Source organism: Castanea sativa, chromosome 1, assembly GCF_040712315.1.
Source record: "Castanea sativa cultivar Marrone di Chiusa Pesio chromosome 1, ASM4071231v1".
NCBI lineage: Eukaryota > Viridiplantae > Streptophyta > Magnoliopsida > Fagales > Fagaceae > Castanea > Castanea sativa.
Window position 1 is genome coordinate 35,166,083 of NC_134013.1, and position 15,558 is coordinate 35,181,640.

At 35.8% G+C, this 15,558-nt stretch overlaps 1 pseudogene; it reads right to left on the reverse strand.

The window, feature by feature from the left end:
- Nucleotides 1-260: 260 nt before the first annotated feature.
- LOC142638398 (cucurbitadienol 11-hydroxylase-like) lies at nucleotides 261-5,288 on the reverse strand (annotated as a pseudogene).
- Between the last annotated feature and the right edge of the window lie 10,270 nt (nucleotides 5,289-15,558).

The window sequence follows — 15,558 nt, forward strand, 5'->3', positions numbered from 1 at the left end:
ATAATTGAAATTTTACTCTATGTTTGGATTATTGAGAGAGATGGGAGGATAAGAGGAGAGGAGATGGGAAGCTAACAGGAATGTACTAAATTACAATATATTCTAATGGCATTGCCCCCTATTATTTGTTCCATTTCCTCCATTCCAAACATACCTTAGGGACTAAAGATATATTATATGTTATAGAAAAACACACAACTTAATTAACATATAATATTATGGTTGTCTTGCTCTGCGATCTTCACGATGAAATGCAGCTATCATGCATGCTTTGTTAAGACTTGAATGTGAATACCATCGATCTCCAAATCTTAAAGCAGGAGTCCGCATCACCTCTCCACCCTTTATTATAGTCCACCTATACATGATTCAAATCATCTACTTCATGTACAACATAATAAAAGTTATAACTATGTCAAATGATTGTTATTTTTTTTTTTTTTGGGTTTTCTTTTCCAAGTATACTTCCTTATTAAAGAGTTATTAATTATATGAATCAAATAATATGGGACCTAGAAACTATTGCTGCACGAAGTGGCTTGCCCTAAGTTTCAAGAAATTTAAATTATTTCTATAATTTACAATTAATTACCAAATATCTAAAAAAATTCAAATGAAATTTTACTATTCCTTTTTTATTATTTAATTATCCACCATAATTTTTTGTTTTAATAATTAAATTTTGATCTTACATATCTTGCGTCCGTTATGTGACTAAATGTAAGTGTTATACATGTTTTTTCCATGTGTTGAACTATAAGTTTGGGGACTCGAGGACTGAAAATGGGAAGCATCGTTGTAGCTTTCAACTGTTTCTCTAGAAGGAACATCCACGACCCGAGGAGTGAGGTGGTTCGAGGATAGAATAAGGAGTGACGGAGCGCTCGTGGGGGATATAATGGGCGCAGATGGGTGCTTTAGTGGTTGAATGGGATCTTTGTGTGACGCTTCTTGTAAAGTACCACCTCTTTTTCCGCATTGAATGGTTAACAATAACTTTATTAGCTGCATTAATGAGGAAATGACTTGAACAGTGGATCCACAGCTCAGCAATTCCTTCCACCACCTTCACCAAGAGTCTAGTGGGACAAGTGTCCTAAGGAGATTTGAAAGAATTAAAGATGGAGGGCTAGGATACAAGACGCCGTGGAGTATATAAAGGAAGGGAATTCTCAAATAAAATGGATCCAATAAGAATAGAGAGAGTAGTAACTGAGAGAGAATGAACAGTATTTGTAACCACTAAGAACTTTATCCTCGGGCAAGCTTGTAAAGCTCCACTCATATATTAAAACCTTAAGTTTTTGGTCTTTCTTTTCCTATCTGTGTCCTTGAGCGAAGTTCACGCTAGTTCATCCTATTCTCTATACAAATATCTATTGTTTTGGGCTGGATTTAGGAAATCCAACATCACTATTTTTGGTGGGTTTGGGCTATCTAATTCCGTGCCCTTACAATAAGTATAATTAAAATAATTAATATAGTTTGTTTTAAGTAAAAATATATTATCAAAGTTTCACAAAATTTAAAATATTATTCCGGATAAAACTTTATGGCCAAAAGTTTTGACAAATTTAAGACAAGTCTATTTTCATTTTAGATTATTTTAATAATCTATTAAGACTTTTTTAGTTTTTTTTTTTTAAATTCAATTTCACATAATATACTTTCACCACTTTACATTAAGTAATTTTGTTCCTTTATTTTTACTTTCTATATTATCATTTAATTTCAATTATATCATTATTTTATGTATTATTTTTTTATTAAACCCTGAATCGTACATGCATACTGATGCTACTGATACAATTGAAAAGCCAGTTCTAGTGTGATATATATGCATGCAGTTAATTAAGACTAAGAACTTGGAAGCACGTGTATTTGGTGACTAACACATGTAGGAAGACGCCCATAAAAACCTTGCTGAAATCTGCTCCTGCACATGTCCTCATGCCTGCTCCAAAAGGTATGAAGTTCTTTGCTGTGACGTTCGCTGAGATACCCTTTTAGATCAAAGGATCAAAGTGAATGAAATTCAGCAAAAAATAAGAAGATAGTTTTAGGTAATCCCACCAAAATTCAGTCCATGTTAGATTGGGTGATCATGCATGGTGAGTGGTGAGTGATGAGTATCAAGGGTTTTTTTTCAACACACCTGCCATCTCCATGGATCGAAGCTAAGAGGGTCCTCATAAATGTTTGGGTTCAGTTGAATGGCAGAAGGAACCACCATAAGAGACCGGCCTTTTGGAATTGTATATCCTAAAATGAAAGTGTTTTTTTTTTTTTTAATCTTAATGTATAATATCAAGTATTCTTTTCGTATATCAAAGATAAGAGAAAAAAAAAAAAAAATCATTATGGTTCAAAGATGTCAATATTGATGTTGACATCAGACCAAACCAATTTGATTTTGAGCTTACCATTTACTTCAATGTCTTGGATTGTTTTTCTTAAAATCCCTGGAGCAACACTAGCCAGCCTAAGTGATTCATTGACAACCTATTTTTCCGATTCAATGGACGGTAGGAAGTGCTGTCAATAACTAGAGCCCCTTTATTTGGGAAATTGAAAAAGAAACTTAAAATTTGCCCAGAAAAAAAAGAAGAAGGTGAAATTATCTACTCACGTTATGAGTAAATGTCATAGATTTGTATTCCTTTCATGTGAGTCCAGAATTGGCATCTTCTCTACTTCTAAGAATTGCTTCATGCTCCTCCTAAATCAAAAAAAAAAAAAAAAATTGTTCTTTAGTAGCATTAAACACAAAAGGGGCATTTTCTAAATCTAATTCAAGAAAATTTGGCTCCTCTGTGTCACTAACCGTCAATTCTTGCACCACTTTTGGCTTGTCGCTAAGTAACTTAATAGCTAATGTAAGAGTCGAGGATATAGTCTCAAAGCTGGCAAGGAGAAGGCCAAACATCACATAGATTATAAATTTATCTGTCAAGAATGTTTCAGTTTTCATGTCCATCAAAATTTGATCAAGAAAATCTCCTTTGCCAATTTCGGGATTACGCTTTCTCTCCTCATATATGTTAGTTATCAAGTTTACCACCTTCTGCCGTTTCTGTAATGACAATTGTGCCACCATATTAGATTAAATTTAAATAAATTTTATAGTAAAAAAAAGAGACATCATATGTTTTGCAATTGGAAAGTGTTAAAGTGTTTTGAAGTAATTATACCTGTAGACATTTATGGTAAGTAGTACCAGGAATGTTTATAGGTAACTTCATAAATCCTTCCATGAAGTTACTAAAAAAATCATCAACATTACCTCCGGATTTCTCTGCGTCATAACTTATCAATAGTTTTGCTGTAAGTTTGAAAATCATCTGCATAAAAATAAAGGTAATAAGTATCTTTTGTAGTAGCTATGTTAATTTCAAGTCATCAAAAAACCAAAACAAATTAAATAACAATAACAATAATAAACCTAAATTCACTGTTATTGTAAATTTATCCATGCCATTATTTACTTAGATTTATTCTTTTATTTTCAAATGCAAAAAGTTTTTATAACAAATATAGAATCTTCCTCCAAACCATTTTGTATGAATGTTCCTCCAACTCACTGCTTGATAACTTAAAACTATTCATGTATATTTTAGTCGTATGACTTACTTAATAATCATGTGACTATGTGAGTTAATACACATTAATAGTGTTCTGAACCGCAACTTAATGAGTTGGAGGAGATTCCTCCAACTCTATTTGAAGGAAAACTTTGTACTATCTAGCAACTTTACAAGCATTATAAGATGGACAAAGTTTAGCTACAAAATTGACTGTAGTCCAAAACTACAACTTTACTCAGTAAAATAAATATTATACGACATATTTTGAAAATTTAACCGTTAAATTACATGTTCTTTACGCTCTTAATACACGTGTCAAATTTTGTGTCAATTAGATATTTTTTACCATGTGATCTATAAGCTTATATTTATTGGTGACATAACTATTGAATTTTTATTTCCTAGAAATTTTCAAGCATTGTGGATACAAGAAGAAGAAGTAATCCAATAGTGAATTTGTCAAAATTCACCTCAAATAAAAACATATTGAATAAGATTGTAGCGTAAGACTATAACCAATTTTGTAATTAAATTTTGTCCTTATAAGATCCCTGGATTAATATAAGAACTTACAACTGCAAGGCTTTTCTTCACTTCCAAACTGGGTAGCTTAGACCAACCTTGCAATTTTTGACTTATCGCATCCTCTAAGTAAGGCAACAACTTGTCCTTGAGAGCCTCAAGACCAACATGCATGACTCAAGATTGGGTTCCGAAGGTACTTATGAATGTTTCCTTGATTACTAAGTCTTGTTACATCTTGGCCAAGAAGCTTGGCAAAGGAGTCCATATACCACTGTTCAACCAATTTTCCTTCTTGTTGAAAAACATAATAATTGAATTCAGGATCAGATGATACCACCATTGGCCGTCTTGCCAAACTTGCCGATATATTGGCCCAAATCTAAAAAACATTACCAATATAAATTAAATAAATAAATTACAGATTAGTTAGAACAAGATGGTGTGTGTGTGTATATATATATATTCATGTTCATAGGTTAAACATAACCAAAATGCAAAAAAATTGCATGTAGCTAAAACCAATAAGTGTGCCACAATTTTTGTCACAACTTGCCCAGATGATAAACTTTGGCAAAAATTGTAAAAATTGTTGTGGTACTGGTAGTAGACTTTTTGAGCTAATAATGGCACATATTTAAAATAGTGAAAAAAAACTACTAAAGAAAACGAGTTAGGAAGAGAGAAGATGATTTTTTTTTTTTTTATACAAGATAGAATTTTACTCTAGCCTAATCTAAGTGTATATGTATGTGAAGCTCCCTCCTAGAGACTCGAACGTCCTTAGGACATTGATTAATAATTTATTTAAAGAGAGAGAAGATGATTAGTTAGTCAAATGAGGAATCCATTTCAAACAAGCATAAATAATACAATCAAAGATATATGTCTCTGTTGGAAACATCAAGATGTGTCAATCAGTTAAGACACAAGACTCTTGGAAAAAAAAAAAAAGTTTGCATGCACATTATCAGGGGCTCAGTTCATCATCCTTTTCTTGATAAAAGGTGGGATGTCCAGTGAGTTGTTTGACACTAGAAAATCAAGGGTCTCCCCAATAAGTGGGATGCCCATAGAACCAGGAGGTAATTTTCCTTTACATTTAGGATTCCTCCACCTATAAACCCAATGCGTGGAAATCAAAATAAGCAAGCTAATAACAGAAAGCCAAACAGACCACATCTTAAATTAGATATTAGTATTGCTGAGGAGGAATAGAGGACCACTACTAAAGAGTATTGGTGGAATTTTAGGTTGATTCCTTAAGGAGAGAGTGAGGTTCTTTATATAGGCAAAGAATGAGATCAATTTCTAAAAATAAAAGACGTGAGTGGCAACTAGCAAGTACCAATCTTTCTTTACCCAGCAAAAGAAATTTAGTAAGAGTGACTTTTCCTTTTTCCCATTTGGTTCAAACTTCAAACTTCAAATAAAGAGTAATTCTACGGTACCCCCAAAAAAAGGGGGGTACGGTACCCACTAATAGGTAACCTGCTACACTAGGTTACCTTTTTCTCACATTTGACGGTTCCGTTCTCACATTGTGCAGTTCCAACATCACATGTGACAGTTCTTTTCTCACATTTGGTGGTTCCCTAACTTTTTTCCCACATTTAATGGTTCCATCCTCACATTATATAGTTCTAACATCACATATAACAGTTCTTTTCTTACATTTGGTAGTAGCCTTACTTTTTTTTCTCACATTTGACGGGTCCATCCCTACATTGTGCAGTTCCAACATCACATGTAACAGTTCTTTCCTCACATTTGGTGGTTACCTTACTTTTTTTTTCTCACATTTGACGGTTCCATCCTCACATTGTGCAGTTCCAACATCATATGTGACAGTTCTTTTCTCACATTTGGTGATTCCCTTACTTTTTTCTCACATTTGACGGTTTCATCCTCACATTGTGCAGTTTCAATATCACATGTGACAATTCTTTTCTCACATTTGGTGGTTCCCTTACTTTTTTCTCACACTTGACGGTTTCATCCTCATATTGTGCAGTTCCAACATCACATGTAACAGTTATTTTCTCACATTTGGTGGTTCCCTTTTTTTTTCTCACACTTGATGGTTTCATCCTCACATTATGCAGTTTCAACATCATATCTAACAGTTCTTTTGTCACATTGGATGGTCCCCTTACTTTTTTTCTCACATTTGACGGTTCCATCCTCACATTGTGCAGTTCCAACATCACATGTGACGGTTTTTTTCTCACATTTGGTGGTTCCCTTACTTTTTTCTCACATTTGGTGGTTCCCTTACTTTTTTCTCACATTTCACGGTTCGTCATCACATTATGCAGTTCCAACATCACATATGACAATTCTTTTCACACATTTGGTGGTTTCCTTACTTTTTTCTCACATTTGACAGTTTCTTCCTCGCATTGTGTGGTTCCAACATTATGTGTCAGTTCTTTTCTCACATTTGGGGGTTCTTTTACTTTTTTCTCATATTTGACAGTTTCAGTTCTTTTGTCACATTTAGTGGTTCCCTTATTTTTTTTCTCATATTTGACGGTTTCATCCTCACATTGTGCAGTTCCAACATCACATGTGACAGTTCTTTTTTCAAATTTGGTGGTTCCCTTACTTTTTTCTCACATTTAACGGTTTCATCTTCACATTGTGCAGTTCCAACATCACATGTGACAGTTCTTTTCTCACATTTGGTGGTTCCCTTATTTTTTTCTAACATCCGACGATTTCATCCTCACATTGTGCTGTTCTAACATCACGTGTCAGTTTTTTGTCACATTTAGTGGTTCCCTTATTTTTTTCTCACATTTGATGGTTCCATCCTCACAGTGTGCAGTTCCAACATCACATGTGACAGTTCTTTTCTCACATTTGGTGGTTCCCTTACTTTTTTCTCACATTTGGTAGTTCCGTACTTTTTTTTCTCACATTTGACGGGTCCATCCTCACATTGTGCAGTTCCAACATCACATGTGACAGTTCTTTTCTCACATTTGGTGGTTCCCTTATTATTTTTTCTCACATTTGACGGTTCCATTCTCACATTGTGCAGTTCCAACATCACATATGACAGTTCTTTTCTCACATTTGGTGATTCCCTTACTTTTTTCTCACATTCGACGGTTTCATCCTCACATTCTGCAGTTTTAATATCACATGTGACAGTTCTTTTCTCACATTTGGTGGTTCCCTTACTTTTTTTCTCACATTTGACGGTTTTATCCTCACATTATGTGGTTCCAACATCACATGTGACAGTTCTTTTCTCACATTTGGTGGTTCCCTTACTTTTTTTCTCACATTTGACGGGTCCATCCTCACATTGTGCAATTCCAACATCACGTGTGACAGTTATTTTATCACGTTTGGTGATTCCCTTACTTTTTTCTCACATTTGACGGTTTCATCCTCACATTGTGAAGATTCAACATCACATATGACAATTCTTTTCTCACATTTGGTGGTTCCCTTACTTTTTTTTCACATTTGACGGTTTTATCCTCACATTATGCGATTCCAACATCACATATGACAGTTCTTTTGTCACATTGGGTGGTTCCCTTACTTTTTTCTCACACTTGACGATTCCATCCTCAAATTATGTAGTTCCAATATCACATGTGACAGTTCTTTTCTCACATTTGGTGGTTCCCTTACTTTTTTCTCACACTTGATGGTTCCATCCGCATATTATGCAGTTCCAACATCGTATATGACAGTTTTTTTGTCACATTGGATGGTTCCCTTACTTTTTTCTCACATTTGACGGTTCCATCTGCGCATTGTGCAGTTCCAACATCACATTCGACAGTTCTTTTCTCACATTTGGTAGTTCCCTTACTTTTTTTTCTCACATTTGATGGGTCCATCCTCACATTGTGCAGTTTCAACATCACATGTGACAGTTCTTTTCTCACATTTGGTGGTTCCCTTACTTTTTTTTCCTCACATTTGACGGTTCCATCCTCACACTGTGCAGTTCCAACATCACATGTGACAGTTCTTTTCTCACATTTGGTGATTCGCTTACGTTTTCTCACATTTGACATTTTCATCCTCACATTGTGCAGTTTCAACATCACATGTGACAGTTCTTTTCTAACATTTGGTGGTTCCCTTACTTTTTTTCTCACGTTTGACGGTTTTATCCTCACATTATGCGGTTCCAACATCACATATGACAGTTCTTTTGTCACATTGGGTGATTCCTTTACTTTTTTCTCACACTTGACGATTCCATCCTCACATTGTGTAGTTCCAACATCACATGTGACAGTTCTTTTCTCACATTTGGTAGTTCCCTTATTTTTTTCTCAAACTTGATGGTTTCATCCTCACATTATGCAATTCGAACATCGTATATGACAATTTTTTTGTCACATTGGATGGTTCCCTTACTTTTTTCTCACATTTGACGGTTCCATCTTCACATTGTGCAATTCCAACATCACATGTGACAGTTCTTTTCTCAAATTTGGTGGTTCCCTTACTTGTTTCTCACATTTAACGGTTTCATCTTCACATTGTGCAGTTCCAACATCACATGTGACAGTTCTTTTCTCACATTTGGTGGTTCCCTTATTTTTTTCTAACATCCGACGATTTCATCATCACATTGTGCTGTTCTAACATCACGTGTCAGTTTTTTGTCAGATTTAGGGGTTCCCTTATTTTTTTTCTTACATTTGACGGTTACATCCTCACAGTGTGCAGTTCCAATATCACATGTGACAGTTCTTTTTTCACATTTGGTGGTTCCCTTACTTTTTTCTCACATTTAACGGTTTCATCTTCACATTGTGCAGTTCCAACATCACATGTGACAGTTCTTTTCTCAAATTTGGTGGTTCCCTTACTCTTTTCTAACATCTGACGATTTCATCCTCAGCTTGTGCTGTTCCAACATCACGTGTCAGATTTTTGTCACATTTAGTGGTTCCCTTATTATTTTCTCATATTTGACGGTTCCATCCTCACATTATGCAGTTCCAACATCACATTCGACCATTTTTTTCTCACATTTGGTGGTTCTCCGTTTTTTTTCCTCAAATTTGATGGTTCCATTCTTATATTGTGCAATTTCAACATCACATGTGACGGTTCTTTTCTCACATTTGGTGGTTCCTTTACTTTTTCTCACATTTGACAATTTCATCCTCATATTATGTGGTTCCAACATCACATATGACAGTTCCTTTGTCACATTGGGTGGTTCCCTTTTTTTCCCTCACATTTGATGGTTTCATCCTAATATTGTGCAGTTCCAACATCACAAGTGACAGTTCTTTTCTCACATTTGGTGGTTCCCTTTTTTTTTCTCGCACTTGATGGTTTCATCCTCACATTATGCTGTTCCAACATCATATCTAACAGTTCTTTTGTCACATTGGATGGTTCCCGTACTTTTTTTCTCACATTTGACGGTTCCATCCTCACATTGTGCAGTTCCAACATCATATGTGACAGTTCTTTTCTCACATTTGGTGCTTCCCTTACTTTTTTCTCACATTTGGTGGTTCCCTTATTTTTTCTCACATTTCACGGTTCCGTCATCACATTGTGCCGTTCCAACATCACATGTGACAATTCTTTTCACACATTTGGTGGTTTCCTTACTTTTTTCTCACATTTCACGGTTTCTTCCCCGCATTGTGTGGTTCCAATATTATGTGTCAGTTCTTTTCTCACATTTGGGGGTTCTTTTACTTTTTTCTCATATTTGACAGTTTCAGTTCTTTTGTCACATTTAGTGGTTCCCTTATTTTTTTTTCTCACATTTGACGGTTTCATCCTCACATTGTGCAGTTCCAACATCACATGCGACCATTTTTTTCTCACATTTGGTGGTTCTCTTACTTTTTTGTCTCACATTTAATGGTTCCATCCTCATATTCTGCAGTTTTAACATCACATGTGATAGTTTTTCTCTCACATTTAGTGGTTCCCTTACTTTTTGCTCACATTTGGCCGTTCCATCCTCACATAATGCAGTTCCAACATCACATGTGACAGTTCTTTTCTCACATTTGGTGGTTTCCTTACTTTTTTTTTCTCATATTTGACGGGTCCATCCTCATATTGTGCAGTTCCAACATCACATGTGACAGTTCTTTACTCACATTTGGTGGTTCCCTTACTTTTTTTTTTCTCACATTTGACGGTTCCATCCTCACACTGTGCAGTTCCAACATCACATGTGACAGTTCTTTCCTCACATTTGGTGGTTCCCTTATTTTTTTCTCACACTTGATGGTTCCATCATCATATTATGCAGTTCCAACATCGTATATGACAGTTTTTTTGTCACATTGGATGGTTCCCTTAACTTTTTCTCACATTTGACGGTTCCATCGGCACATTGTGCAGTTCCAACATCACATGTGACAGTTCTTTTCCCAAATTTGGTGGTTCCTTTACATTTTTCTCACATTTAACAGTCTCATCTTTACATTGTGCAGTTCCAACATCACATGTGACAGTTTTTTTCTCACATTTGTTGGTTTCCTTACTTTTTTCTAACATCTGACGATTTCATCCTCACATTGTACTGTTCCAACATCACGTGTCAGTTTTTTGTCACATTTAGTGGTTCCCTTATTTTTTTCTCACATTTGATGGTTCCATCCTCACATTGTGCAGTTCCAACATCACATGTGACCTTTTTTTCTCACATTTGGTGGTTCTCTTTTTTTTTTTCTCAAATTTGATGGTTCCATCCTTATATTGTGCAATTCCAACATCACATGTGACAGTTCTTTTCTCACATTTGGTGGTTCCTTTACTTTTTTCTCACATTTGACAATTTCATCCTCATATTATGTGGTTCCAACATCAATTATGACAGTTCTTTTGTCATATTGGGTGGTTCCCTTACTTTTTTCTCACACTTGACGGTTTCATCCTCATATTGTGCAGTTCCAACATCACATGTGACGGTTCTTTTCTCACATTTGGTGGTTCCCTTACTTTTTTCTCACATTTGACGTTTCCGTCCTCCCATTGTTCAGTTCCAACATCACATGTGACAGTTCTTTTCTCACATTTGGTGGTTCCTTTACTTTTTTCTCACATTTGACAATTTCATCCTCATATTATGTGGTTCCAACATCAGATATGACAGTTCTTTTGTCATATTGGGTGGTTCCCTTACTTTTTTCTCACACTTGACGGTTTCATCCTCATATTGTGCAGCTCCAACATCACATGTGACTGTTCTTTTCTCACATTTGGTGGTTCCCTTTTTTTTTCTCACACTTGATGGTTTCATCCTCACATTCTGCAGTTCCAACATTATATCTAACAGTTCTTTTGTCACATTGGATGGTTCCCTTACTTTTTTTTCTCACATTTGACGGTTCTATCCTCACATTGTGCAGTTCCAACATCACATGTGACGGTTCTTTTCTCACATTTGGTGGTTCCCTTTCTTTTTTCTCACATTTGACGTTTCCGTCCTCATATTGTTCAGTTCCAACATCACATGTGACAGTTTTTTTCACACATTTGGTGGTTTCCTTACTTTTTTCTCATATTTGACGGTTTCATCCTCACATTGTGCGGTTCCAACCTTATGTGTCAGTTATTTTCTCACATTTTGGGGTTTTTTTTACTTTTTTCTCACATTTGATAGTTTTAGTTCTTTTGTCACATTTAGTGGTTCCCTTTTTTTTTTTTCTCTCATTCGACGGTTTCATCCTCACATTGTGCAGTTCCAACATCACCTGTGACCATTATTTTCTCACATTTGGTGGTTCTCTTACATTTTTGTCTCACATTTAAGGGTTCCATCCTCACATTGTGCAGTTTCAACATCACATGTGACAGTTCTTTTCTCACATTTAGTGGTTCCCTTACTTTTTGCTCACATTTGGCGGTTTCATCCTCACGTAATGCAGTTCCAACATCACATGTGACAGTTCTTTTCTCACATTTGGTGGTTCCCTTACTTTTTTTTCTCAAATTTGACGGGTCCATCCTCACATTGTGCAGTTCCAACATCACAAGTGACAGTTCCTTTCTCACATTTGGTGATTCCCTTACTTTTTTCTCACATTTTACGGTTTCATCCTCAAATTTTGCAGTTTCAACATCACATGTGGCAGTTCTTTTCTCACATTTAGTGGTTCCCTTACTTTTTTTCTCACATTTGACGGTTTTATACTTACATTATGCGGTTCCAACATCACATATGACTGTTCTTTTGTCACATTGGGTGGTTGCCTTACTTTTTTCTCACACTTGACGATTTCAGTCTCATATTTTGTAGTTCCAACATCACATGTGACAATTCTTTTCTCACATTTGGTGGTTCCCTTACTTTGTTTTCTCACATTTGACGGTTCCATCCTCATATTGTGCAGTTCCAACATCACATGTGACAGTTTTTTTCTTACATTTGGTGGTTTCCTTACTTTTTTCTAACATCTGACGATTTCATCCTCACATTGTGTTGTTCTAACATCACGTGTCAGTTTTTTGTCACAATTAGTGGTTCCCTTATTTTTTTCTCACATTTGACGGTTCCATCCTCACATTGTGCAGTTCCAACATCACATGTGACCTTTTTTTCTCACATTTGGTGGTTCTCTTTTTTTTTTTTCTCAAATTTGATGGTTCCATCCTTATATTGTGCAATTCCAACATCACATGTGACAGTTCTTTTCTCATATTTGGCGGTTCCTTTACTTTTTCCTCACATTTGACAATTTCATCCTCATATTATGTGGTTCCAACATCACATATGACAGTTCTTTTGTCACATTGGGTGGTTCCCTTACTTTTTTCTCACACTTGACGGTTTCATCCTCATATTGTGCAGTTCCAACATCACATGTGACAGTTATTTTCTCACATTTGGTGGTTCCCTTTTTTTTTCTCACACTTGATGGTTTCATCCTCACATTATGCAGTTTCAACATCATATCTAACAGTTCTTTTGTTACATTGGATGGTTCCCTTACTTTTTTTCTCACATTTGACGGTTCCATCCTCACATTGTGCAGTTCCAACATCACATGTGACGGTTTTTTTCTTACATTTGGTGGTTCCCTTACTTTTTTCTCACATTTGGGGGTTCTTTTACTTTTTTCTCATATTTGACAGTTTCAGTTCTTTTGTCACATTTAGTGGTTCCCTTATTTTTTTTTCTCATATTTGACAGTTTCATCCTCACATTGTGCAGTTCCAACATCACAAGTGACAGTTCTTTTCTCTAATTTGGTGGTTCCCTTACTTTTTTCTCACATTTAACGGTTTCATCTTCACATTGTGCAGTTTCAACATCACATGTGACAGTTCTTTTCTCACATTTGGTGGTTCCCTTATATTTTTCTAACATCCGACGATTTCGTCCTCACATTGTGCTGTTCTAACATCACGTGTCAGTTTTTTGTCACATTTAGCGGTTCCCTTATTTTTTCTCACATTTGATGGTTCCATCCTCACAGTGTGCAGTTCCAACATCACATGTGACAGTTCTTTTCTCACATTTGGTGGTTCCCTTACTCTTTCCTCACATTTGGTGGTTCCCTTACTTTTTTCTCACATTTGGTAGTTCCGTACTTTTTTTTCTCACATTTGACGGGTCCATCCTCACATTGTGCAGTTCCAACATCACATGTGACAGTTCTTTTCTCACATTTAGTGGTTCCCTTATTATTTTTTCTCACATTTGACGGTTCCATTCTCACATTGTGCAGTTCCAACATCACATATGAGAGTTCTTTTCTCACATTTGGTGATTCCCTTACTTTTTTCTCACATTCGACGGTTTCATCCTCACATTGTGCAGTTTCAATATCACATGTGACAGTTCTTTTCTCATATTTGGTGGTTCCCTTACTTTTTTTCTCACATTTTACGGTTTTATCCTTACATTATGTGGTTCCAACATCACATGTGACAATTCTTTTCTCACATTTGGTGGTTCCCTTACTTTCTTTTCTCAAATTTGACGGGTCCATCCTCACATTGTGCAGTTCCAACATCACATGTGACAGTTCCTTTCTCACATTTGGTGATTCCCTTACTTTTTTCTCACATTTGATGGTTCCATCCTCACAGTGTGCAGTTCCAACATCACATGTGACAGTTCTTTTCCCACATTTGGTGGTTCCCTTACTTTTTTCTCACATTTGGTAGTTCCGTACTTTTTTTTCTCACATTTGATGGGTCCATCCTCACATTGTGCAGTTCCAACATCACAAGTGACAGTTCCTTTCTCACATTTGGTGATTCCCTTACTTTTTTCTCACATTTTACGGTTTGATCCTAACATTTTGCAGTTTCAACATCACATATGACAGTTCTTTTCTCACCTTTAGTGGTTCCCTTACTTTTTTTCTCACATTTGACGGTTTTATACTCACATTATGCGGTTCCAACATCACATATGACTGTTCTTTTGTCACATTGGGTGGTTGCCTTACTTATTTCTCACACTTGACGATTTCAGCCTCACATTTTGTAGTTCCAACATCACATGTGACAATTCTTTTCTCACATTTGGTGGTTCCCTTACTTTGTTTTCTCACATTTGACGGTTCCATCCTCACATTGTGCAGTTCCAACATCACATGTGACAGTTCTTTTCTCACATTTGGTGATTCCCTTACTTTTTTCTCACATTTGACGGTTTCATCCTCACATTGTGCAGTTTCAACATCACATGTGACAGTTCTTTTCTCACATTTGGTGGTTCCCTTATCTTTTTCTAACATCCGACGATTTCATCCTCACATTGTGCTGTTCTAAAATCACGTGTCAGTTTTCTGTCACATTTAGTGGTTCCCTTATTTTTTTTCTCACATTTGACGGTTCTATCCTCTTAGTGTGCAGTTTCAGCATCACATGTGACAATTCTTTTCTCACATTTAGTGGTTCCCTTACTTTTTTTTAACATCTGACGATTTCATCCTCACATTGTGCTGTTCCAACATCACATGTCAGATTTTTGTCACATTTAGTGGTTCCCTTATTTTTTTCCTCATATTTGACGGTTCCATCCTCACATTAAGCAGTTCCAACATCACATTTGGTGGTTCTCTTTTTTTTTTTTTTTATCAAATTTGATGGTTCCATTCTTATGTTGTGCAATTTCAACATCACATGTGACGGTTCTTTTCTCAGATTTGGTGGTTCCTTTACTTTTTTCTCACATTTTTCAATTTCATCCTCATATTATGTGGTTCCAACATCACATATGACAGTTCCTTTGTCACATTGGGTGGTTCCGTTACTTTTTTCTCACATTCGATAGTTTCATCCTCATATTGTGCTGTTCCAACATCACAAGTGACAGTTCTTTTCTCACATTTGGTGGTTCCATTTTTTTTTTCTCACACTTGATGGTTTCATCCTCACATTATGCAGTTCCAACATCATATCTAACAATTCTTTTGTCACATTGGTTGGTTCCCGTACTTTTTTTCTCACATTTAACAGTTCCATCCTCACATTG